The sequence below is a fragment of the Schistocerca cancellata genome, chromosome 5, assembly GCF_023864275.1.
Source record: "Schistocerca cancellata isolate TAMUIC-IGC-003103 chromosome 5, iqSchCanc2.1, whole genome shotgun sequence".
NCBI lineage: Eukaryota > Metazoa > Arthropoda > Insecta > Orthoptera > Acrididae > Schistocerca > Schistocerca cancellata.
This window is the reverse complement of record NC_064630.1, coordinates 793,361,698-793,388,577: the sequence shown is the minus strand read 5'-3', so window position 1 is coordinate 793,388,577 and position 26,880 is coordinate 793,361,698. Positions and strand designations below refer to the sequence as shown.

Sequence of the window (26,880 nt, the reverse complement as noted above, 5' to 3'; positions counted from 1 at the left end):
GTTCCAGTGTAGTCTTTCAGAGGTTGTTGTGAGCGGTCGTGACTACGGCAGTGTTAAAAGGGAGCGGCAAGGTACTCAGCCCAAAAGCTCATACTGTAAAAAAAGAATAAAAAATATTTCTGCCTCTGAATAAATTATAACATCATATTTAGAGGGTGCTTTCTGATTATAAATCTTAATTTTTTTTAAAGGAGGTGTTTTTAGGAATAAATTTTCCATTTGTTGAATGAAATTTGTTTTCACCAGTTACCCGCTGGCAACTACCTCCACGTTCACGTCGTGTTATTAAATGTGTTAATGTTCTTGATGAATCACTAGTAAATAAAGTAAATTCTGTAAGAAAATATTTTGAAAATAAATTCACGGTTCATGCGCCTTCATTTCTTCCTTTCTAGCATCTTTTGTCCATCTAATTCTCCGTTGGGACTGGTATATCACTCATCCAGTTTCGCGGAGAAATACATTTTAAAACTGGTTTGTACTACCACAACGTCGCCACTTCTAAAGGAATTTTTGAAATTACTGAAAAGGCTCTAAATGTGGAAATGGATACCCAGTCAGGTTGCTTCAAAACGGTAACATAAACCTTATGAAAAATCCGTTTGGTAGACCTAATTTAGGAAAGAAAACTGTAGTCGTAAAATGCAGTTTAATGATGATACAGCATCTCGAAAGTACGGTATGTAGACAGCCGGCCGAAGTGGCCGCGCGGTTCTGGCGCTGCAGTCTGGAACCGTGAGACCGCTACGGTCGCAGGTTCGAATCCTGCCTCGGGCATGGATGTGTGTGATGTCCTTAGGTTAGTTAGATTTAACTAGTTCTAAGTTCTAGGGGACTAATGACCTCAGCAGTTGAGTCCCATAGTGCTCAGAGCCATTTTTTCGTATGTAGACAGGGGAATATATACTGTCATCATCAGGTTAGGTCACGGCAACGACCAAACGAAAACACCAGTGTGACTTACTTTTGCTGGTGTCGTCATAACATATAGATGATCACTGCCGCTATCAGCACCTCATAGAAGCCCAATGGGCCGAAATCATTACGCAATTGAACAGCAGTGGCATACCTGCATGTCATCTCCTGTGGTCAGAATGCAAGTTTTAATCTGCAGTGTAGAGTGTGTGGAAATATCCGTCGACATCGAACACAGCGCCTGCCCCACACAGTTTTCTCATTGATAGGTGTAAAGATTGACAGAAGTTCGCATGAGACATTTGTTCTTAAATGCTGGTTTATTCAGCCACTGTTAGCCTTTTCTAAGCTCTTAACGCCAGTAATACCCACATCCATCTAGTTCTAGTCTCACTGACTTCTTCCTTTGTAACTCCAGGTGTACTGTCATTCTTATATCAGAGGAAAAACATGCCTCTCTTGATTGTTTCATTTCCAGACTAGAGCGAGGCAGTCATACGAGATAACATATTGTTCGCTGTTCTAAAACGGAATGGCGTGAAATGACAACATCGAAATGAGTGCTCGAAAACACTTCAGCTTCATGCAAAATCGATGGTGGTAGACAATTATCAGACTTTCCAGAATGAGATTTTCACTCTGCAGCGGAGTGTGCGCTGATATGAAACTTCCTGGCAGATTAAAACTGTGTGCTCGACCGAGACTCGAACTCGGGACCTTTGCCTTTCGCGGGCAAGCGCTCTACCAACTGAGCTACCGAAGCACGACTCACGCCCGGTCTCACAGCTGTACTTCTGCCAGTATCTCGTCTCCTACCTTCCAAACTTTACAGAAGCTCTCCTGCGGACCTAGCAGAACTAGCACTCCTGAAAGAAAGGATATTGCGGAGACATGGCTTAGCCACAGCCTGGGGGATGTTTCAGTTATCAGACTTTCGGCTTTACGGATCAGTGTGCAATTCTTGTCAATATTCCTAGCAAGTGAAAAATGAAAACGAGCCTTATCACATCAACAAGGTACTATGTTCCGTTGCGTTTAATTGCACGGCTATGTATCAAGAGCTGTTCAGAAAGTGTGCTTCGCAGCCAAACTAGTTTCAAACAATACTTAGGACACTCATCCACTGCCACAATTCTTTGTGATTGTCTCTCGGCTGCAGTTTTGAGACGAATACTTTGTATATATATATATATATATAGTGAAGTCCAGTACCTCCATCAGAAAAGTACGAAATCGCATCACGCCTTTACATCGCATCAGTCCTTCGCGCAATCCTACACGAGGAACTATGTCTCTGTGCACCCAGCAGACGCTAATCCTTACTATTTAGGGGCCTTGCATTAACGTATTCCCGGCCATCAACATGCACTCTATCTTAATGTTAGTAGAGATGAAACTAGGGGCAAAACCGGTGTTCCATCAGCCTACGTTTTCTAGCGCATGAAGTGCTCTTCACGCGACTCGAAAGACGACGCTACGACAGAGAGCTCTAAGTCGTTACTAAACGACAGCCAGAACCGATTTATGAGAGTGAATTGCTGAAGGCTCTAAGAGGGAATAGCTACAATGTCATCAACGTATATCAGTGCCACAAGAGAGACGAAAAAACGGAGAAACTGGTCCCGTATTCGGTTTATGTGTACGGTTACGAGGCGATAGGACAATCATAAGATCTACAACTGAAATATCTCCTCTACACGATAGTGTGTGCAGCAGTCTACAACTGCAAGGACGGCCCAGTGCAGTGCAAACTATGTGTACTGTGGGAACACTAGGCCAAATTACTACTGCCTCGTACCAGATTGCGATGTGGCCGCTTCATAAAACAGCGCACTGTCATGCACCAAAAAAACATAGATAACTAGGTACGTTAACTGCTGAAAGGACCATACTGCGACCTACACGAATGCGAAACGTACCAAACGTTTCTGGGCAAATGCAAATTAAAGCCCACCCGTTGGCTAGCAGGACAGAAGACTTCTCTTAAAAAATAATGGGCACGTAGAGCAACATGACAACGTACAGCGATAAGCCGCGACAGTGCCTGAATCGGCGACACTACCCCTTGCTACACAAGTGACAACAACAGCCTGCGCCCAACTCTTGAGCAGAACGACTTTCAGGGTCTTACGCCGACGTAGCATCCTCAAAATCTCTACGAACCTCCAGAGAAACAAGGCGTCCGCCAATGCCCGTACAGGCCCCTACCACACCAGAAATCATCAATATTGATTCACTACTGACAACCCCTGCATAAAAGACAGAGCACCATTCCTACACTGAAAGAGGAACTCACCAAAGCATTCGTTTCGTTCTAGAACAGACCACAGATGCCGTACAAGACACCTCAATTTCTGCATATGGAACGCTAATCGTGTCAAAACGAAGCATTGATGTTACACTCCAGAGACTCATTTAAAGGAGTCGATAAAGTTCCACATACAGAACATGCATGTTTATTATACAGATGAGATCGGTCAAAGAGAAATGGGACTGCCATCATAGTCTAAAACGAATTCATCATAAAGAGGAACTACTTCCAAGGCTACGACAGTTGGAAGCTGCCACCATATGAAACACCACGTGTGTTGCAGTATACCTCATTCCAGACAGAGACCTATTACCTGATGAACTACGTGATGACCTTGACCTTTTCCACATGGTACATCTGTAAGTCGACCTCAGCAGCAGACATACAGCTTGAAATGCGAGAAGAACATTACCATTGTCAATTCGAGGGACCCTACGAAATTGCCCCCACTGTCCACCAGCAAGAAGACGTCCTTGACTTACCGGTTCTCAAGAATGTCATCAATATCAACGTCAGCCTCAAACTCTGAGTGATCAATGACGTACCATAAAATCACATGCTGTTAATAGGAATACTGGTGAGGGCCGCCACATACCACAAGGTAGACTGACTGACTACAGTTTCAGTGTTTCCTGGACAATAACGTTCAGCTATTACAAGACATCTCATCAAGGGCAAACCTCAATGCAGTGGTACAGACATTAACGGCCAAAATCCAAACCACGAAACGCCAGTCGACCACACTAATATTTCCACGCAGTGTGGAGTCGTACATAATTTGTAAACTGGCAAGTGATGAAAAATGGGTTTCTAATCTTGCATCTTAAAACGTTAAGCTTCTCTCGAGATGTGTAGAATCATCGAACTTGCCATGTACGAGTTGGTAACCTTTAAAGTGCAGCTACACTCAAAGGTCCAGTGGGGGCAGAATTACTGTATTGCAGCGAAATTTGTTAGATATTATGACGGGTTAGTTCCAATTTTGTGAATGCAAAATCGTCTTATAGGAATTTTTCCATATGTGATGGATTAGGAGCAGGACGTGGGCAGAAGGGTCAAACAAGTCGGAAAGACATAATGTTCAGTATCAGCATCGGAGACATCGACGAGATGCTACATTCTTAAAACGATGTGATCAACATTTGCTCGCAGCAGTTCCGGTGGAATATAAGCAACATGTTCCTATATCCTGGCCTTCAGATCACGTAGAGATCGAACTGCCCTTATAACTGCGTTCTCTTAGACATCATCAAAGCCCAGAGTCACATGGATTTAGATCGGGTGATCTCGCAGGCCATGCATCTGGAAAACATCTGGAGGTAACACTTCCATGTTGGGCTCCATTGAGCAGATCCATCACTGTACGAGTGGCATGAGATGTTGCCCCACATTGCGTGAAAACAGTGGTTTCCACACAGTTGCGCTTTTCGAAAGCAGGAATCGCTTGCTGTACAAGGACGTCATATTATACCTGACAAGCCCTCTGGGTGTAATCTGTTCAAAGAGGAACTGACCGAAAATACAGGTGCTTGTGAAACCACGTCACCCATTCGCACGCTGCGAGTTGTATGGTTTTCCATCCTTTCACAGGACCCCAAATTCGGGATTTCTCCTCGTATACTGCACCCTTTTGTGAAAAATGTTTCTCGTCGCTAACTTCGATCCGTGCCGGAAACGAAACAGCAAATTCAGAACGTTTCTGTGGATCATGAGGTTACAGCTGCTGCACGATCGGGGTCTTGTACGAGTACCAGTGCAAAATAGGTCGCAAAATATTCCCCACTCTTAACCATGGAATGGACAAATCTCATGAAACTGCACGACCACTAGCACTGCCAGAGGCAGGTGCTGTATGGTCAGTTACAGCAACTGTAACCTCGTCAATATCTTCCAGCTGGACTGGACGCTGCAGGCTGCACATCCAGCTCACCATTTTGGAATTTTATCATCATCTTTCAAATGGTTCAAATGGCTCTGAGCACTATGGAACTTAACATCTGAGGTCATCAGTCCCCTATAACTTTTTTTTTTTTTTAGTCATCGGTGTACTGACTCCTTTGATGCGGCCCGCCATGAATTCCTTTCCTGTGCTAACCTCTTCGTCTCAGAGTAGCACTTGCAACCTACGTCTTCAATTATTTGCTTGACGTATTTCAATCTCTGTCTTCCTCTATAGTTTTTGCCCTCTACAGCTCCCTCTAGTACCATGGAAGTCATTCCCTCATGTCTTAGCAGATGTCCTATCATCCTGTCCCTTCCCCTTATCAGTGTTTTCCACATATTCCTTTCCTCTCCGATTCTGCGTAGATCCTCCTCATTCCTTACCTTATCAGTCCACCTAATTTTCAACATTCGTCTATAGCACCACATCTCAAATGCTTCGATCCTCTTCTGTTCCGGTTTTCTCACAGTCCATGTTTCACTACCATACAATGCTGTACTCCAGACGTACATCCTCAGAAATTTCTTCCTCATACTAATGCCGGTATTTGATATTAGTAGACTTCTCTTAGCCAGAAATGCCTTTTTTGCCATAGCGAGTCTGCTTTTGATGTCCTCCTTGCTCCGTCCGTCATTGGTTATTTTACTACCTAGGTAGCAGAATTCCTTAACTTCATTGACTTCGTGACCATCAATCCTGATGTTAAGTTTCTCGCTGTTCTCATTTCTACTACTTCTCATTACCTTCGTCTTTCTCCGATTTACTCTCAAACCATACTGTGTACTCATTAGACTGTTCATTCCGTTGAGCAGATCGTTTAATTCTTCTTCACTGTCACACACATTATCGTCCTGTCTGACACGCCAGGACACACTGGAATGGCTTCGCAGCCTTCAATGGCGCGTTAATGAAGCCCCTGTCCACAATTAAATTATTTTTGTGGACCAGGTCCAGCCTCTATCATCAATTTTTCATGGTGGGCACGTCCCTGAGGTCCAGTCAATATGAGTAAAATTTGCAGAGACTCATTACGCAAACAGCATGAGTTGTGTTGTAAGTACTGTCAACTTCTTTAGCAAATATGGAACGATACCGTGAATAGAGTGCTACTAGACGCCATCCGTGAAACGTTACTGGAGGGTCTACTGGACAGTCACTTACCATTGTATCTGACACATAACATTAAGGCGGCCGACTGAATTGTACCAAGTACATTATAATCAGCCCACAAATGATGGATGTGAAAGTTTTCTGTTACTTTCTATTCAAAGTCTGATGATATAGTCAGCGAGATAGAAATTTTGTCCAGCAACTGATCATTGATGAAGAGAAGAACTCTGAGTTAATTCAGGATTATACGACTACATGAAATGGCCGTGCAATACCTTGTACGTGAAGCTGTAGGCTGTCTAAAGTGCTGCAGGGAGTGTCGTATGCCGAGACCTACTTCGACAGTCTAAGAGCACACCACTGGGCTACCTGACAAAATGAACTTCAATTACTGCATAGAAATTTCGGTTAGGTTTTTCGGCAAAGCGAGTTGAATATAATTTTTTATTAATAGCTCCCAATGTTGTGGGTAGGCCAGAGAGCCAACCAAGTATACTAGACGAAGCCGAAAGGCACGTGTTTTAGCTCACGCAGGCCGGCGTGAGGTCTAGAACAGGTCAAGGAAATTAGACTGTATAAAAAAACTGACGTAGCTGGTGGAATACTTAACTTTAATCCATAAATGGTGAACGTCGCTCTTGACGGCACATGTTTTACAGCATCAATAGTAACTGGTAATGGCGCCTTGCTAGGTCGTAGCAAATGACGTAGCTGAAGGCTATGCTAACTATCGTCTCGCCAAATGAGAGCGTATTTTGTCAGTGAACCATCGCTAGCAAAGTCGGTTGTCCCACTGGGGCGAGTGCTAGGAAGTCTCTCTAGACCTGCCGTGTGGCGGCGCTCGGTCTGCAATCACTGATAGTGGCGACACGCGGGTCCGACGCATACTAACGGACCGCGGCCGATTTAAAAGCTACCACCTAGCAAGTGTGGTGTCTGGCGGTGACACCACACCCAACATATGAGTTTTAGGACCTATGTGAACGTAAAGAATTTCCTTGGTTTCATCTCGGGGATGAAACGTCTCGGGAGGGTGTGACATGGATGCTATAGCGTGCTTTACAGCTCACAATTATTCGTTAATATTTTGTTTCTGTCGTAGGATAGATGCTATGTTTGTAATGATTTACGAGTTCCCAACATGTCTGTGACGATACACGACCGGTAAAATAATAATGTCCCACAAAACATTTGCAGTGAGACTCATCCGTGGTTGACCCTTGTTAATGAACTTAGTAGAAAATTTTTAAAAAACAGCCACCGATGACGTCGCTGTGGCACTTTGCCAGATTAATTAAACTGTTAGACAAGCATAGTGGCTCTGCCTCAGGCAGAACAGCAGTACCCTCTTCAGTATGCTGTTGTAGATCTTCCAGTGTGTGAGGATTATCTGAGTATACCTGGCCATTCAAATTGCTCCACCGGAAAAAATCACTGGCACATAGATCGGGCGATCGAGGTGGTAAGGAGTTTATACTGCCTCTGCTGACTGTCCTCTTCTCATCGAACACCTTTTGCAGTAATGACAAGTTTGTCGAGGTGGTGTGTGCTGTTGCTCTGTCTTGCTGAAATTACCCATACAGTTGTTCATATTTTTTGAGCTGATGTCCATACAAATTAAATAATTTCTGCTACGATGTGGATACCAGACATTGTGCACTAGATGACATACACTACTGGCCATTAAAATTTCTACATCACGAAGATGACGTGCTTCATACGCGAAATTTAACCGACAGGACGAAGATGCTGTGACATGCAAGTGGTTAGCTTTTCAGAGTATTCACACGAGGTTGGCGCCGGTGGCAACACCTACAACGTGCTGACATGAGGGAAGTTTCTAACCGATTTCTCATACACAAACAGCAGTTGACCGGCGTTGTCTGGTGAAACGTTGTTGTGATGCCTCGTGCATGGAGGAGAAATGCGTACCGGAAGACTTTGATAGAGGTCGGATTGTAGCCTATTGGGATTGCGGTTTATCGTATCGCAACATTGCTGCTCGGGTTGGTCAAGGTCCAATGAATGTTAGCAGAATATGGAATCGGTGGGTTCATGAGGGTAATACGGAAAGCCGTGCTGAATCCCAAAGGCCTTGTATCACTGCCAGTCGAGATGACAGGCATCTTATCCGCATGGTTGTAACGGATCGTGCTGCCACGTCTCGATCCCTGAGTCAGCAGATGGTGACGTTTGTAAGACAACGATCTTCTGAACGAACAGTTCGACGACGTTTGGAGCAACCTGGACTATCAGCTCGGAAACCATGGCTACGGCTACCCTTGACAGGAGCGCCTGCGATGGTGTACTCAGCGACGAACCTGGGTGTACGAATGGCAAAACGTCATTTTTTTTTATGAGTCCAGGTCTGTTTATAGCATCATGATGGTCGTATCTGTGTTTGACGACATCGCCGTAAACGCACATTGGAAGCGTGTATTCGTCATCACCATACTGGCGTATCACCCTGTGTGATGGTATGGGGTGCCATTGGTTACACGTCTCGGTCACCTCTTGTTCACACTGACGGCACTTTGAACTGTGGACGTTACATTTCAGATGTGTTACGACCCGTGGCTCTACCCTTCATTCGATCCCTGCGAAACACTACATTTCAGCACGATAATGCACGACCGCATGTTGCAGGTCCTGCACTGGCCTTTCTGGATACAGAAAATGTTCGACTGCGGCCCTGGCCAGCACATTCGCCAGATCTTTCACCAATTGAAAACGTCTGGTCAATGGTGGCCGACCAACTGGCTCGTCACAATACGACAGTCACAACTCTTGATGAAGTATGGTATCGTGTTGAAGCTGCATGGGCAGCTGTACTACTACTCGCCATCCAAGCTCTGTTTGACCCAATGCCCAGGCCTATCAAGGCCGTTATTACTGCCAGAGTTGGTTGTTACGGGTTCTGATGTCTCCGCATCTATGCACCCAAATTGCGTGAAAATGTAATCACATGTCAGTTCTGGTATTATATATCTGTCCAAAGAATACCCGTTTATCATCTGCATTTCTTCTTGGTGGGGCAGTTTTAATACCCAGTAGTGTACTTGGTGCTGTGAGATGTCTGAAGAAATACAGAGAAGTGTCGTATACCGAGACCTACTAAGACAGTCTAAGAGCACATCACTGGGCAACCTGACCAAATTAACTTAAGTTATTGGATAGAGATTTGGATTAGGTTTTTCGGCAAAGCGAGTTGAACATATATTTTTATTAACAACTCCAAACATATGAGTTTTAGGACCTATGTGAACATGAATGTTTCCCTTGGCTTTTTCTCAGGGACAAAACGTCCTGGAAGGGTGCGGAATGGATGCTGTAGCGTGCTTTACAGCGCACAATTATTCGTCAATACTTTGTTTCTGTTATAGGATAGATGCTATATTTGCGATGATTTATGAGATTCCAATATAACTGTGAAGATACAGGGTGTTTCAAAAATGACCGGTATATTTGAAACGGCAATAAAAACTAAACGAGCAGCGATAGAAATACACCGTTTGTTGCAATATGCTTGAGACAACAGTACATTTTCAAGCGGACAAACTTTCGAAATTACAGTAGTTACAATTTTCAACAACAGATGGCGCTGCAAGTGATGTGAAAGATATAGAAGACAACGCAGTCTGTGGGTGCGCCATTCTGTACGTCGTGTTTCTGCTGTAAGCGTGTGCTGTTCACAACGTGCAAGTGTGCTGTGGACATGGTTTATTCCTTAGAACAGAGGATTTTTCTGGTGTTGGAATTCCACCGCCTAGAACACAGTGTTGTTGCAACAAGACGAAGTTTTCAACGGAGGTTTAATGTAACCAAAGGACCGAAAAGCGATACAATAAAGGATCTGTTTGAAAAATTTCAACGGACTGGGAACGTGACGGATGAACGTGCTGGAAAGGTAGGGCGACCGCGTACGGCAACCACAGAGGGTGGTTCTATCGCTGCTCGTTTAGTTTTTATTACCGTTTCAAATATACCGGTAATTTTTGAAACACCCTGTATACGACTGGTAAAATAATAATGGGACACAAAACATTGGCAATGAGACTGATCCGTGGTAGAGCCTTGTTAGTGAACTTAGAAAAACAGCCACCACTGACGTCACTGTAGCACTTTGCCACATTAATCAAACTGTTAAGACAAGCATAGTGGCTCTGCCTGAGGCAGAACAGCAGTACTCTTTTCAGTATTGTGTTGCAGGTCTTCCCGTGTGTGAGGATTATTTAAGTATACCTGGTCATTCAAAATGCTCCAAAGGAAAAAAATCACTGGCAGAGAGATTGGGCGATCGAGGGGGTAAGGAGATTGCGCTGTCCCTGCTGACTGTCCTCTTCTCAACGAATAGCTCATGCACTAGTGACAAGATTGTCAAGGTAGTGTGTGCTGTTGCTCTTTCTTGCTGAATGTATCCATACTGTCGTTAATATTTTTTGATCTGATTTGTATGGAAATTAAATAATTTCTGCTACGATGCGGATACCAGATATTGTGCACTAGATGACATAATTAAAATCTCGAGTTGCGGTGGCTCTTAAAGTACTGATTGAGCCGCAACTTGACTGTAGTACGTTCGTTCCTTCTTGTGCCAGCGCTTTCCCGCGGAGCGATTGGCCGCGATCGTGAATTAAGGCGCGCTCAGAACGATTTGAAGGGGAGTGGGCGCCGCAGCGAGACGCGGTGGAAGTTACGCTGGCTACCGAGAGAGGACGGTGACCTAGTCAGTCGTCGTGTTTCCAGTACTGGTCGTGCCGTAGTCGGTGGTGGGCAGTGCGATCACGGAGTCTGTATCAGCCGAGTGCGGAAGCAACGCTCGTGAGTGGCCGAGGCGGCGTCAGACTTTTCGCTAATAGCGGACCTGGGACCTTGCTACGTCTGGTGGACAGTGTAGCCGTACTGAGGCGTGAATACCATCGTCTGCATCCTGTCACTGTGGCAAGGCTTTTGCCTGCCGCCGGTAGCTTCATCTGTGTTAATTCTGGTGGGTATGTTGTTTGCGCATCCAGGATCGTTCTTATACGACTAACTGTTGGGCGGCTTTTTACGACTTTCGTGTTGAGATGTGGTACCTGAAATGTTCTGTCGCGTTTTGTGTGTGGGAATCCCTCGCCCTGTTGCTGTCGTTTTGCCTACAAGTACCGTCTGTGTCTACTGCATTACCTACTGTGTCTAACTAACAAAAGTTGTGCAAATTATTGAAACAGTATAGAGCTTGACTCCAGGAAATTTTGCTGGAGTAATATCTGCCTGTTTAAAGCCAAATGTGAGGCATGTTCTCTAAGCGCGACTGTACCAAAGCCTGTTGTGCTGTTTGAAATATGTTGTACTGAAGCCGGCCGGTGTGGCTGTGCGGTTCTAGGCGCTCCAGTCTGGAACCGCGTGACCGCTACGGTCGCAGGTTCGAATCCAGCCTCAGGCATGGATGTGTGTGATGTCCGTAGGTTGGTTAGGTTTAAGTAGTTCTAATTTCTAGGGGACTGATGACCACAGATGTTAAGCCCCATAGAGCTCAGAGCGGTTTTTTTTTTTGTACTGAATGGGAGCGTGTGTAGTCTTAATTGTAAGTCTGTCAAATTACTGATAACAGTTACTCTTACAGTACTTGATTAGGTACTCTGTTCAACTGTGTGCGCAGGCAGCTCAAATTATGCAATGCCCTTTTAGTTGTAATGTTAAAGGTGTAATTTGATCTTAAACTTATAATGGCACGTGCTTTTACTGCTCTGCGCATTGCTAGAGTATTTCAATAAGCCTCCTACTTAAATCATTTGATGGTTAAAGTTGCAATGAAAATGTCTTACGTGGTTTACAGTATTGCAATTTGCTATAAGAACTTCGGGCTTATTGGCTGTTCGCAAAGGTGTACATTAATATCTGATTTAACAAATTGCATGCAAAAGGTTAGCTGGCTTCACAGTTGGTGTTAAACGAGCCATATTATAATAGTTTGTTCGATGTGTTACACAAGGAACTTTTTGTTTTCTAAGCCGATTCGCCTGCGCCTCACGCGTTGCTACGTGACCAGTACAACTAAGAGGTATATGATCGCGGAAGGTTGCTAAGTTTGTGCAGTACTGTAAGTGACGCATGTATTCTACTTTTAAGAAATTTTTTTCTGCCTTAAAACTGTGGCTTGTAAATGATGTGTAAGATTTCAAACCCTTTCGGAGTCGCCAGGCTTGTTATTCCCCTGTCAGGCAATTTTGTTTAAAGTATTTGCACTGAAAAAGCAGAATATCTGTAAAGTCTTTCTTTAAATCTTTTTTTAATAAAAAAGATACCTATATTTTTCAACTTAGTTATGTCACAAGCAAAAGTATAAGTTACAAGTTTAAAAAATTAGTTTTCATTGAAGAAAGTCACTGTCATTGGTATTAAATTAAAATATATACTCTTAAACGTTATGCTTGTTGCTTTCTAAATTTTTCGCTTTATGTATTATTTGAACAAACAGAAAGTCGCTGTGGTATTGTCTCTGTGCTATTACCGGTGTTGGTTGTTTCGATGCCTGATCAATGAAGTTTGTTATTGGAAATCCTCCATGGACTTGGTCCTTTCAAATCTCCCCCCCCCCTCCAGCCTTGAGACCTGCTAGCAACATACCACTGACAGGGATTTTCTGACGAATAGTGGCGCATTCTCAAAATGGTTCGCCGGCCGTAGTGGCCGTGCGGTTCTGGGCGCTACAGTCTGGAGCCGAGCGACCGCTACGGTCGCAGGTTCGAATCCCGTCTCGGGCATGGATGTGTGTGATGTCCTTAGGTTAGTTAGGTTTGATTAGTTCTAAGTTCTAGGCGACTGATGACCTCAGAAGTTAAGTCGCATAGTGCTCAGAGCCATTTTTCAAAATGGTTCAAATGGCTCTGAGCACTATGGGACATAACATTCGTAACATACACAAAGAGGTCATCAGTCGCCTAGAACTTAGAACTACTTAAACCTAACTAACCTAAGGACATCACACACATCCATGCCCGAGGCAGAATTCGAACCTGCGACCGTAGCGGTCGCGCGGTTCCAGACTGAAGCGTTTAGAACCGCTCGGCAACACCGGCCGGCTGTGGCGCATTTTCTGTGTATTTAAAAATCATGCCGCGGCGGAACAAGCCACATTCAACGAAACCGAAACTCCAACTCATGCTGAATCATAAACTTGAAAACAAAACATCTGCAGGTCCTTTCCGATAACGTTTCGACACAGTTATCTCTTGCCAAAACACTTTTTCCACCAATCGTGGCCGCGCGGTATTAGCCGAGCGGTCGAAGGCGCTGCAGTCCTTAGGATAATTAAGGTTAAGTACTGTGTAAGCTTAGGGACTGATGACTTTAGCAGTTAAGTCCCATAAGATTTCACACTCAAACCACCAATTGTGCTTCACATAACACTCCACAACGAACATGTGCTATTTCCGCGTGGGGACAATTTTGTGTTGCATTCAGGTTACTAAACACGTCTGGTTCTCTCACTCACTCGAACGTAACGACACAACCAAGTACTCGGGGCAGAGCATGCGAGAGATGTGTATGCGGAAACGTGTTGCATTAACCGACTGGTTCGTCTAATGAAGTCCTCTAGCATTTTCTGTGATAGGATGTTCTCCTACTCACTGACAAATTCCAACTTTTCGTTGGTCTTATATACATTTTCCAGCCCACTTTTACTTTGTGCCCCCTCTATATGCCTAGCTATATATTAGGTTGTTAACACACGTCATGAACACGCTATCATCACATCTCTCTAGTGAGATATCAGGTGGTTATTACAAAGTGCAATTACTGACGGACGTCCAGTGAGGGCTTTGTCACAAGGCAGCGAAACGTGGTAGATACGCTAACGCCTTAATGCGGAAACGATTTATGCTCGAAAAATCATTAGTTCCATATGGAGCCACCAGCTGCAAATCCTGTGCAGTACAGTATTTGTATTACACTATGACATCCACGCCCCCATATGACAAACCACAATATGTGTGAACAGAATGGCTACCGAGAAGGGAGACTGTACGCTGTTAGTGAAACTGTTTTATGTGAACGGCGCCAACTTCAGTGCTACACTGAAAGAGTATCTCCGACTGAAAGTTCTGAGGAGGGACCCGATACCGATAAATAGTTTAATGAAGATGATGAGCTAGTCGGTGTGGCTGAGAGGTTCTAGCCGCTTCAGTCTGGCACCGCGAGACCGCTACGGTCGCAGGTTCGAATCCTGCCTCGGGCATGGATCTGTGTATTGTCCTTAGATTAGTTAGGTTTAAGTAGTTCTAAATTCATAGGATTTGTCGACCTGGAAAAAGCGTTCGACAATATAAAATGGTGCAAGCTGTTCGAGATTCTGAGAAAAGTAGGGGTAAGCTATAGGGATAGACGTGTCATATACAATTTGTACAACAATCAAGAGGGAATAATAAGAGTGGACGATCAAGAACGAAGTGCTCGTATTGAGAAGGGTGTAAGACAAGGCTGTAGCCTTTCGCCCCTACTCTTCAATCTGTACATCGAGGAAGCAATGATGGAAATAAAAGAAAGGTTCAGGAGTGGAATTAAAATACAAGGTGAAAGGATATCAACGATACGATTCGCTGATGACAACGCGCCATTGAAGGCTGCGAAGCCATTCCAGTGTGTCCTGGCGTGTCAGACAGGACGATAATGTGTGTGCATTCATTAATATTTCAACAAGGTAGGATTTTTTTCATGTAAGAAAAAAAAGGGAATTTTTCTTCCACGGTATTGGGAGAGAACTGATGGATGTTAGCAGCTTTCTTTCACGATATCTCTGCACAGATTCTTGTCGTCATTTTTGGGTATATACCGGCTTCGATAGTCTCCACAGATTTTGTGCAACTATCTATGCTTAGGAAATACTGGAATGAATTTTTTCTTTCTCTGTTGTGAGGAATTCACCAGAGAGAAAGTGAAAGTATTTCAGATTCGCCTTGATATATGTCTGCCTCCTTGATATTTGTACAAATATGCATTTAGAGTTACGGATTATTGTCTCCACCATGTATTTAATGAGCACTAAAATTGTACTTGTAATTAGACTTCACTGTAAGGAACAACTATATCCTAAGAAGTAGGAACCATTCTTTTGGCCTGATTACGCATTCTTAATATTCATGTTCATATTCTTCTTCATACTGTTCTCTTGGCAAATATTTTCAGGAGTGCCTAAAACTGTGTCAACGTGCTGTGTGACTATAGACAGAAATGGCCATGATACCCAAATTCGTTCAAACGCAAATAATTATATGCTCAATGCGTCTCGTAACAGTTACTCAAGCTTCACGGAAAATGGCAGTGTATGTCTTCTGACGCTTCATTCTTAGAATGAGGCCCTATACTGGAAGAAAACCACATATTGTTTTGCAGAGATAATAACGAAACAAAGCTGCAGAAGCAAGGAAGTCAAGTCAGACAATGCCAAACAGCAACAAAATTAAGATGAGTGTTAGTATCCATTGAACTCCCCACTCCATTAATGCACCGTAGGAAAGACGTCGCTCTTTTCGCGAGGCACTATTGCGGAAATGTAGTAAACCTACATTTCATACTGACAGCACACTGATTCTGCTCCGTTTCGCGTAAGGAACACGAAAATAAGATGAGAGGAATTAACGCTCGTAGGGAGACTAATACACTCTGCTTTCCCTCTTTCTCTATTTGCTATTGGTACCCTCCGCTATGAACAATGAAGTGACGTGTAAAGTATGTGTGTGAATACATGTCTAGATGTGGAAATGACATTGATTTCTGAAAACTTGTTGTGCCCCAGAATCGTAGAAAAAAGTGTATTTAAATGGATCAATTTCGCAAGCCTGACTGATAGATCCTTCCAAGAACCATGGACCTTGCCCTTGGTGAGGAGGCTTGCGTATCTCAGTGATGCAGATAGCCGTACCGTAGGTGCAACCAGAACGGAAGGATATCTGTTGAGAGGCCAGACAAACATGTGGTTCCTGAAGAGGGGCAGCAGCCTTTTCAGTAGTTGCAGGGGCAACAGTCTGGATGATTGGCTGATCTGGCCTCGTAACACTAACCAAAACGGCCTTGCTGTGCTGGTACTGCGAACGGCTGAAAGCAAGAGGAAACTACAGCCGTAATTTTTCCCGAGGGCATACGGCTCTACTGTATAGTTAAATGATGATGGCGTCCTTTAGGGTAAAATATTCCCGAGGTAAAATAGTCCCGCATTCGGATCTCCGGGTTGGACAGCTCAGGAGGACATCGTATCAGGAGAAAGAAAACTGGCGTTGTATGGATCGGAGCATGGAATGTCAGAGCCCTTAATCGGGCAGGTAGGTCAGAAAATTTAAAAACGAAATGGATAGGTTAAAGCTACTTATAGTCGGAATTAGTGAAGTTCGGTGGCAGGAGGAACAAGAATTCTGGTCAGGTGAATACAGAGCTATAATGCAAAATCAAATAGCGGTACTGCAGGAGTAGGTTTAACAATGAATAAAAAAAAAAAAGGACTGCGAGTAAGCTACTACGAACAGCATAGTGGACGCATTATTCTAGCGAAGACAGAAACGAAGCCTGCGCCTACCAAAGTAGTACAAGATTATATATGCCAGCTATCTCCGCAGATGATAAATACATTGAACAAATGTATGATGAGATAAAAGAAATTATCCAGATAGTAAGGTAAGATGAAAATTTAATGGTAATAGGGGACTGGAGTTGGATAGTATGGGAAGGAAGACAAGGACAAATAGTAGGTGAATATGGAACGGGGATAAGGAATGAAAGAGGAAGCCACCAGGTAGAATGTTTCACAGAACATAACTTAATCATAGCTGACACGTGGTTCAAGAATCATGAAAGAAGTTTGTATAAGTGGAAGAAGCCTGGAGACACAGGAAGGTTTCAGGGAGATCATATAATGGTAAGACATAGATTTAGCAATTTTAAATTGTAAGACATTTCCAGGGGCAGATGTGGACGCTGACCACGATGTATTGGTTCAGAACTGTTGATTAAAACTGAAGAAACTGCAAAAATGTTGGAACTTAGAGAGATGAGACCTGGATAAACTGAAAGAACCAGAGGTTGTAGAGAGTTTCGGAGAGAGCATTAGGGAACGATTGACGAGAGCGGGGGAAAGAAATATAGTAGAAGAAGAAAAGGTAGGTTCGGGATATGAAATATTGAAGGCAGCGGAGGATCAAGTATGTAAAAAGACGAGGGTTAGTAGAAAACCTTGGGTAACAGAAGAGATATTGAATTTAATTGATGAAAGGAGAAAATATAAGAATGCAGTAGATAAAGCCGGCAAAAAGGAATACAAACGTCTCAAAAAGGAGATCGACAGGAAGCGCCAAATGGCTAAGAAGCGATGGCTACACGACAAATGTAATGGTGTAGAGGCATATATCACTAGGGTGAGATAGATACTGCCTACAGGAAAACTGAAGGTCCCTTTGGAGAAAAGAGAACCACTTGTATGAATATCAAGAGCTCAGATGGAAAACCAATTCTAAGCAGTGAAGGGACGTCAGAGAGGTGGGAGGAGTATATAGACGGTCTATACAAATGACTTGAAAGGAGGATATAAGATGAACATCAAAAAACGTAAAATGAAGATAACGGAATTAGTATAATTGAATCAGGTGCTGCTGAGAGAATTAGATTAGGAAACAAGACATGTAAAGTACTAGATGAGTTCTGCAAATTGGGAAGCAAAATAAATGATGATGGTCGAAATAGAGGGGATAAAAAAGTTGAGTGGGAATGGCAAGGAAAGCGTTTCTGAAAAACAGAAATTTCTTAACATCGAGTATAGATTTTGTGCCAGGAAGTCCTTTCAGAAAGTATTTGTGTAGGGTGTAGCCAGGTATGTAAGTGAAACATGGATGATAACTATCTTAGACAAGAAGAGAATACCACTTTTCGAAATGTGGTGCTAGAGAAGAATGCTGGTGATTAGATGCGCAGATCACGTAACTGATCAGAAGGTACTGAATAGAATTTGGGAAAAGAAGTTGTGGCACAACTTGACTAGAAGAATTTAGGACACATTCTCAGGCATCAAAGGACCATCAATTTACTGTTGGATGGAAGCGCGGAGGGTAAAAGTCGTAGAGGGAGACCAAGACATGAATACACTAAGCAGATTCAGAAGGATGTAACTTACACTAGTTACTCGGAGATGAAGAAGCTTGCACAGGATAGAGTAGCGTGGAGAGCTGCATCAAACCAGTCTCTTGAGTGAAGACCGCAATAAGAACTACGACTGATAGATTATAAATCGGAATCTTCATATGTCTTAATTCCTGTATTATATTGGATAACTGTCGTACAATATTTTAGGATTATTGTCAACGTGTTCAATGCTTTATTCATTCCAACAAACTGTCTGTGTTTCAATTGATTGGTTTGACGTTTAGTGAAGAATTTTGGTTCGTCTGTGTTTGATTTTGATGCGTGTCTGTGTGCACTGTGAAACGCTTGGGAAGTGTCTGTACAATAGAAGGGGAGGAACACAGGAAAAATATGTGTTTCGCAAAACTATGACCCTCCAGACTAGCGTAAAAGATCTACTGTCATGTTGGGCAACCAATTCTGATTAAACAATGTGAAGCGACCTGTCCAGGTGTCATATGTTACGGCCATAAGATGCAGATACCTATGAAATACATTAAAGAGAGATCGGAAACTCAATCATTACTTTAGAGTTAACTTAAGATATCGTTTTCTGGCAAGTGTGTTTATTTAACACCAAACGTAATGGTATTCCAAGGGAGAATTTATACAGAACGGCAGGGGAGACAAGAGATTTTGATAGACCTCTTTAGTAGTACATCTAGCTTCGATGTGTGAAGTAAAAAGCTTCCAATTTTGCTGGAGGGGTGGCCCTTCCTCGGTTACGACCGTTACATGTGATAGACAGAGCCATCGGTATTACACGTCAGATCTAGTAGAGCCCGACCTTAGCCACTACGCCCGATACATGAAGATACTACCAATATCTGTACACAATGTAAGAATAACTAGACGCCCGACGTCAGCATACAAAGCTGTTCATAGTTAAGCGACTCATTAATGCACACATGTAAATCACAATTGTAGTCATTCTGTTTGTCTTAATACTGATCAACTCAATCCCGGAAAGCGACTATAATATTATTATTATTGATAGAATAACCATTTCCTTTTTAAATATGCAGTTTTGAAGATAACATGTCTGTTAATCTGGTTCAAAAACTTTAGCGTTAGGCTGATAATTAATTTTTATAATTGTACCTTTCATCAGTTTAGCCATAATCACATAAGAGTAACTGATTTGTAAATAAAACCAATTATGCTGTGCTATAATAACAGTCTGGTAAATTTCGGGCACTGTCCTTTAATTTTTTTGATTGAAAATGCGATTCCTAATTAAATTTTTTAATTAGCATGCTTGATTTCAGTTTGACACATATGAGATCGCTAATGTACGTTACGAAATGTGATTGACGTAAATTGCCTTCCCTGCCTGGAAAGCATGAAAAAATTCCATCAACATATAAACTGGCTTACCAAAATGCGCCTTGATAATTTTTTTATTTTTATTTTTATTTATTTTTATTTATTTATTTTTTTTTTTTTGAGTCATCAGTCTTCTGACTGGGCTGATGCGGTGAGCCACGAATTTCTGTCCTGTGCCAACCTCGTCACCTCAGAGTAGCACTTGCAACCTACGCCTCCAATTATTTGATAGATGTACTCAAATCTCTGCCTTCCTCTGCAGGTTTTGCCCCCTACAGTTCCCTCTAGTGTCATGGAAGTCATTCCCTGATGATTTAACAGATGTCCTATCATCCTGTATCTTCTCCTTGTCTGTGTTTTCCACATATTTCTTTCCTCTGCGATTATGTGCAGAACCTCCTCAATCCTTACCTTATGTAAATGTACAAATCTAGAAAACGTCCCAAGGTTTTTAAGACATTCGGAAGTGAAACCAGCAAGAGACAGTAGTAGGGCGAGGTAGTAGGTGAGAGAAATGAAACAAGTATAAAAATATGGATACTGATTAGAATCTTGAATCATGGACCTAACAATCATGTACGTAGTGACCAAAGTGAATGTTCGTGCATAATGTTCGTAAGCGAAATATCTTGATTATGTGAAAATGCCACTATAATTCGATAACAGATAAATCTCTAGGCCACAAGTAGAATGTCCATCACAGACGTTATGGGTTCGACTGCCGGAAAAGTTTTCAGAGTGCAGTCCTTGTAAACGAATAGGAACACAATCACCTCAGTACCAGGTATACTGGCAGTTTCCACATGGTGTGTGGCCTTCACTGACAACGAGACGTGTATGGAAATTATCAACGCTTCTGGTTCTTCGTTAAAATGGAAGCTTTCTGTGGTTTGTTCCTCTAATTCAGTCAACGTCCTTCAATTTGAAGCTGACATGATTCTGCTTCGACCTACGTACCCATCATTTCCAAGAGAATTGCGATATTTGTCACATGATTTGACGGTCTCGGTAAGCTTTCGAAACACGTTAAGAGATGGCAAGTGTGGATAAGTGAGGCTTTATTAATACTTTTCGGCATAAAACTACATAAAAGTGTTTAGAATTGGTACCAAGTGTCTAGTTCAACTGTGCATGCTTAGTTCAACTGTTCACTAGGAGGTTTTGGCATACAACTACGAATATATGGTTAAGACTACGCATTTAATTTTACCTGTAAAACAAAGACATCGGTCATTTAACACGATGAACTGCTCTACTGTATACAGGAGGCTCTTAAGCTGGAGTCAGTATTTTATTGCAAGTTGCAATTAACACACATAAAATGTTGTATAAAGCAAAACATTTAAATGTGTCCGTGTAATTAATGGCCATACAGTAATTTCCAGCAATTTACGGCGTTTTTATTACGACCATATTCCGTGTGCACCCGTAACTTGCAATAAAGGAAAACAATACATTCCAGATCTAAATGAAAAATCGAGAACTAAAACTGTGACGCTGCAGTGAAGTATCGGACAAAAATATTCCGCAGCAGCATGGCGAAGGTTATTTCGAGAGTGGTAAAGCTGACAGACAAAGCTGGAAAACCCTTTTGTTCCACTTTATATCTCTAGCCACCGGTTTTATTACATTTATACGCTTCGCCAGTATGATACGACTGTTAGCGGAAGATAATTTCTTCTCAATTTTGGCTGAGGTGATTATTACCTACGTTAATCACTCAATTTAAGTGACATTAATTTATAACGATGCCCATTACAGACCTGTTTGAGTGCCTGCGGTTTTACGTTCCATCATCTTCCGGGTGTGCAGCGGGGACAGCAGTCAACATCTACGTCTACATCAGTGTTCCGAAAGCCACCTGACGGTGTGTGGCGGACGGTACTTCCGGCACTAGTAACTGATGCCCCCTGCCCTGCTCCATCCGCGAATGACGCGTGGGAAGAACGATTGTCGATAAGCCTCTGTATTAGCTCTAATTGCTCGAAATTTCACGTTCGCATCATTTCACGAGACATATGTGAGAGGAAGTAATATATTGTCCGACTCTTCTCGGAAAAATGCTCTCTCTCGAAATTTCTGAAGTAGTCCTGCCCTTGATGCTTAACGCCTGTTTCGTAGCGTCTGCCACTGACGCTTGTTCAGAATGTCTGTAACGCTGTCGTGCCGAATAAACGATTCCGCGACGAAACACGGAGCCTTTCGTAGGAGTTTCAGGGTCTCTCCTATCATTATTACCTGGTAAAGTTCCCTGACTAATCAACAGTATCCAAGAATGGGTCGCAGAAGCATCTTGCCAGGTACTTCTTTAGTAAATGAACTACGTCTCCTTACGAATTTTCCTATGAATCTCCGTCTCCCATCTGCTTCTCCTGCATTTCTTTTATGTGACCTTACCACTTACACGCACTTCTGATAGACACTAGATACCAGCTAACGCAGATACCAACTAAAACGTGGTGACCTGTAAGTAACTGCTGCTTTACATAAAAAACTAGACGTGAACTCTATTACAACCTCTAAATAGCACATACCAAAACGAAACTGTATCATTCTAGATTCCGCTGATGATATCTTAAAATGAAAAAGAGGCGTAACACGTCTGGGAGAAATATAAGACAATGCAGCAAGAGAAAATGTTTTTTATTCATTTGCCGGCCGGGGTGGCCGAGCGATTCTAAACGCTACAGTTTGGAACCGCACGACCGCTACGGTCGCATGTTCGTATCCTGCCTCCGGCATGGATGTGTGTGATGTCCTTAGGTTAGTTAGGTTTCAGTAGTTCTAAGTTCTAGGGGACTTATGACCAAAGCAGTTGAGTCCCATAGTGCTCAGAGCCATTTGAACCATTTTTGTAAATACCACATATCAAAAAGACACCGTATCGTTATAGATCCCACTGCTGAAACCTTAAATTTAAATAAGACGAAACGCTTCTGGAAGAAATAAAATACTGTGCAACAAGAGAAGGCGTTTTTTATTTTCAAACAAATATTTATCTGTTTCCTGCGGAGGACGGCCTCGCAAACAAACTTCTGTTTGTGAACTGTCCAGCAAACCGCGAAGGCCTGCGGATGATTGTATGGCCTCCTAGTTCGTCAGAACTCATTCCCCATTCAACACATCCAGCAGGTAATTGACCGACATTCACTAGCTGCCAAAATTTTCCGACCACTAAGTATTTGTGCTAAAAGTACGGATTTTGCTCTGAAATAATCCATCCTATACAGTTCTGATAACAAAAATGTATAATAATTGAAGGCTAAGGGCCTCTGTCTGAGTGGCAGTTTGCACAAAGGGCTTCCGTTGAGTATGTCAACAGTGACGTACCTTTATCGAGACGCTTCCATTCCAATAGGCCTCATTCCTTCAACTGTCTATGTATCAATAAGTTTGCATTAGTTTACTGTACTGCATCTAGCAGGGTCTTTGTATACCTCATCGTGTTCATGCCATATCATCTCTTAACGGGACGGAAGCCCGTAACTGGAATTGAAAAACGTGCTTGAATTTTAGCTCAGTATCCAGAAGGATATTCTCGTAGAATAATAGCAACAAACGTTGGCATGACACAGTCTGCTGTGGTGTATTCACTGCAGCAGTTCAAGTAATCTGGTGCCAATGCAAGTGCTTTGCGATGTGGAAGATGAGAAACATTATAGAGGGAAAATCAGTTCATAAATATACACAGAGCACACGTCAATAGATGTGTACTGCATACGAAACTCGCGAGGAAGCAAATAATATACGAGCATTTCAAATCTCTGACTCAGCAGTGCAACGCCGACTTCGTGAACATGGTATAAAGGGGTGCATAGTGACCAAGTACCTTTTAATTGCGCAAACAAAATAATGTGGAGAGACTGTAACACGCACAGCAAAATAAAAACTGAAGCTTGCAGTAATGGTTCAAGGTGTTATTCACCGAGGGATCTAGGACCGAAGTATTAGGAAGCCATCGTCGAATGTCTGTTCATCGGCTTTGGGCAGAATGTATGAAGAGGAAGTGTGTAATGCCAACGGTGGGGACGTGGGAAGGTTAGTCATGGTGTGAGGATGCTTTGCGGATGATGAAGTCAGTGATCTAGTGAGGATTATTGCAATATTGAAAAATGAAAGGATATCACAGGGTACTGAGGAGACTTACTGGTCGTGGGTTTGTTCGGCAGCAGGAAAATGATCTTAATCATGTTTCTAAGCTGTGTACAGCGCGTGACACTAGAAAAGAGAAAGGTGGGGAAGAGAAGAATATAGTTTGGACCTGTCACTCACTTGACTTAAATCCTATTGTCCACTTTCGAGATGGTCGTGCCAGGTAGGTCAGAAAAGGGAGATCATGTAACGTTGTAGATGAACGTACGTGTTGGACTGCAGTATCTGGAAATCACTAGAAATTCTTATTTACAGAATGCCAATAGCTTGTGCAGCTCTTGTGAGGGCAAAGGGTGGATACTCTGAGAAGGCTAAAATCTACTGTATTGTGCTTTATGAGAGAGAGCGGAAATATTTATTTTGTTGGTCCCTTTAGTTTTTACGATGTGTTTGTACTTGCCACCTTCCTGAGAGACAATCTCCACTTATTCCGAATTAATTATGTAAGTAAGATTGAGTGCCAAATAGGAGGAACAAAGTTTGAACAGGTGGACGGTTTCAAGTACTTAGGATGCATATTCTCACAGGATGGCAACATAGTGAAAGAACTGGAAGCGAGGTGTAGCAAAGCTAATGCAGTGAGCGCTCAGCTACGATCTACTCTCTTCTGCAAGAAGGAAGTCAGTACCAAGACTAAGTTATCTGTGCACCGTTCAATCTTTCGACCAACTTTGTTGTATGGGAGCGAAATCTGGGTGGATTCAGGTTACCTTATCAACAAGGTTGAGGTTACGGATATGAAAGTAGCTAGGATGATTGCAGGTACTAGTAGGTGGGAACAATGGCAGGAGGGTGCCCACAATGAGGAAATCAAAGAAAAACTGGGAATGAACTCTATAGATGTAGCAGTCAGGGCGAACAGGCTTAGATGGTGGGGTCATGTTACACGCATGGGAGAAGCAAGGTTACCCAAGAGACTCATGGATTCAGCAGTAGAGGGTAGGAGGAGTCGGGGCAGACCGAGGAGAAGGTACCTGGATTCGGTTAAGAATGATTTTGAAGTAATTGGTTTAACACCAGAAGAGGCATCAATGTTAGCACTGAATAGGGGCTCATGGAGGAACTGTATAAGATGGGCTATGCTCCAGACTGAACGCTGAAAGGCATAATCAGTCTTAAATGATGATGATGATGATGATGAGTAAGATATGTCTTGAATTCAGAGAAACAGTATCGTCAGAAATTTAGATTTTTATACCTAATAAATTAACAAACGACGAAAGCTCGAAATTTAGCGCTGTCTCCAATGCGAGATTCTTATAACAGTTTCCAGAACGAAACTTTGTCTGGAAACTTGGCAGAAAATGGCAGTGATTCTGGTCGCGTGTGAACTATGTTAGCGGCAATAAGCAATCAATAGCTTCTCTCCTAAGGCGAGACATTTTTTGACAAGGACCTACATAGGGAGAAAAGATCACCACGATAAGATAAGGGAAATCACAGCTCGTACGGAAGATATAGGTGTTCGTTCTATCCGCGAGCTATACGAGATTGGAATAATAAAGAATTGGGAAAGTGTTTCGATGGACCCTCTACCAGGCACTTAAATGCGATTTGCAGAGTATCCATGTAGATGTAGGGAAATGAAGTACACTGATTTTATCACGGGTGACCGAAAATCTTTTGCTAGAATTGTATGTGCACTTCGATATCAGCTCCGTCTAGTCTCTGTCAGAAGTGGACAGCGGTTGAACAGTAATGTATGTCGACCTCTCTCCATTGCTTTTGATGTCCCGTGCAGCCAGTGGCGCGTAGCGTCACCACTGTCAGTTCTGCGAAAACGTGAGCAAAGCGCTACTGTACGGTAATGAAACTCTTGTCAGTGTATATTACCCATTTCAAAAACGATTTTCTTTAATCCGAATCTTCTGTCTACTTTGACGCAGCCAGCGACGAATTACCCTTATTTACCAATCTTTGCACCTCTCCTTCTTCAGGCCTCGAGTGGCTTACCGGGACCATCCGACCACCGTGTCATCCTCAGTGGAGGATGCGGATAAGAGGGGCACGTGGTCAGCACACCGCTCTCCCGGTCGTAATGATGGTATTCTTGACCGAAGCCGCTACTAGTCGAACGAGTACTCCTCAATTCGCATCACGAAGATGAGTGCATCCCGAAAAATGGCAACAGCGCATGCCGGCCTGGATGGTCACCCATCCAAGTACCTACCATGCCCGACAGCCCTTAACTTCGGTGATCTCACGGGAACCGGTGTATCCACTGCGGCAAGGCCGTTGCCACCTTCGCACCTCAGAGTAGTAATTGAAATGCTCAATTATTTCTGTCTTCCTCTATAGCTTTTGCACTCCACAGCTCCCTCTAGTACCATGGAAGTTATTCCGTGATGTCTAAACGGTTGTCCTATAACCCTTTTTTTCTTCTTGTCAGTGGTTCCCATGTGTTGCTTTCCTCACTGATTATGCGGAGAACCTCCGCATCGTTAGTCTTATCAGTCCACCCAATTTTCAAGTAGCCGAACATCTCAAATGCTTCGACTCTCTTCCGTTCTGGTGTTACCAGACTCCATGTTTCACTACCACACAATGGTGTGCTCCAAACGTACATCCTCAGAAATTTCTTCCTCAACTTAAGACCTATGTTTGATGCAACTAGACTTCTCTTGTACAGGAACTGATTTCTGCAACAGCCGTTGACAGAACCGCCGTCTGCCATGATGATGCAGTGCCCCTAGGGCCTGAACACGCCGTATATTACATGGATACAGCAACTGATCATGAAGTATCCGCCATATAAGAGCATGAGACATGCCTTCTGCTGCCGCTAATCGTCGCGTATAGGTCCCACGTGTAACTCCCGTCTAAAACCGTCGGCACACGGAACGTCCATCCGAACGTTGAGCGTTGAGCGTGCCGAGTTTCTGACGTCATAGCATGGAATAGCACGCTCGGGAGTCTTTCCGAACGTGCAGAGCAATACGTGGCATGTTAGATATTCTGAGCGTGCGTCTGAGCGTTG

General features: G+C 43.1%; 1 non-coding gene and 1 pseudogene across 1 annotated transcript; both read right to left on the bottom strand.

Moving 5' to 3' along the window:
• Positions 1-1,604: 1,604 nt before the first annotated feature.
• Positions 1,605-1,679, bottom strand: Trnas-cga (transfer RNA serine (anticodon CGA)). The gene has a single exon. It is a non-coding gene; the product is annotated as a tRNA-Ser (tRNA).
• A 24,346-nt stretch (positions 1,680-26,025) lies between these two features.
• Positions 26,026-26,143, bottom strand: LOC126189238 (5S ribosomal RNA; annotated as a pseudogene).
• Between the last annotated feature and the right edge of the window lie 737 nt (positions 26,144-26,880).